The sequence below is a fragment of the Belonocnema kinseyi genome, chromosome 5, assembly GCF_010883055.1.
Source record: "Belonocnema kinseyi isolate 2016_QV_RU_SX_M_011 chromosome 5, B_treatae_v1, whole genome shotgun sequence".
Taxonomy (NCBI): domain Eukaryota; kingdom Metazoa; phylum Arthropoda; class Insecta; order Hymenoptera; family Cynipidae; genus Belonocnema; species Belonocnema kinseyi.
Genome location: NC_046661.1, coordinates 134,053,289 through 134,054,489, shown reverse-complemented (window position 1 = coordinate 134,054,489; position 1,201 = coordinate 134,053,289).

Sequence of the window (1,201 nt, the reverse complement as noted above, 5' to 3'; positions counted from 1 at the left end):
ATAACATAATATAGAAAAAATTTCGTTTAATGCGAATTTCTTCGATAGAACCGAAGAAGCTTCAGCGAAAGAGAACTCACAATCAACAAATTACATTTTTGAATTGGTTTACATTACCAGATGGATTATACGAGTAATTTCCTCAACGTTCCACTGTATACTATGCCTTCTAAATCTTTTACAAAAATGTGGTATCTGCCTTGTTGATTCGGTCTAAATAGACGCTCGTCTTGAAGTCCGCCGAAAGGGAATAGCTTTGCAAATAATTTACGCTGTCCGGGTACGTTTACATAAACACCTATTGAGCGAGGCTCAGGAATAGGGACACCATTCAATTTAGCAAAGGAATTGGGAGGGAGATTCATGCGATACGGATTATATATTAAATTTCTGGGTGCTGCAGTCCAAGAAGTTTTACTAGGAGCTAGTAGATAAACCTCGTGGAAATCATTCTTGTTCGGCTTATAAATCCAATCAGGATGAACATCTTTCTGCAATCCACTAGGTATGATATGTCCATGACAATCATAAGAATTTGACAATTCTATGATAACTTCTGACATTTCTTCAATAAGAAATACATCTTGCTTATTTTTAACTGAAGGAGATGTTGAAGCTGCAGGAACTGAAGAAGATGGATTAACTGCAGGATATGTAAAAAATTGATGATCTGTAGCAACTGGAGAATATGAATTAACTGTAGAAGAATTAGGAACTATAGGATTAGAAGGAAGAACCGGAACAAAAGTATTTTCAACAGAAGCAGTAGGATTTCGTCCTCCTCGGCGTGACTTTTTATTTCCAGCAGCTCCTTCCGCATCTAATGGTGTAAAGAGAAAATGAGTTAATTGTTTTAAAATGTAACGGTAAAGATAAGGCATCAAAATCAGACCCCCTAACTGCAATATTTATCAAAGTGTCATTGTGCCGCACTCTGAAGCATTCACTTTTTTAACTCTCAAAATGATTACAAACAACAAAAAGTCATTAATATTTATTTTTCAGTGGGATAGAAAACTATTTAGCAAAATAGCAGGAAAAATCAAGGGTGGATTACAAAAACTAGCACATTGGGTTATCTTGTAGGATCTTAATGTACGTACAGTCTGTCAAGTTAAAGCGTGGGTGTCTTTACTCGCAGTCGGTAAGGTGTATCGACATGATTTTGGTGTCAAAATATTAAGAAGAGCTCCCTCTTTCA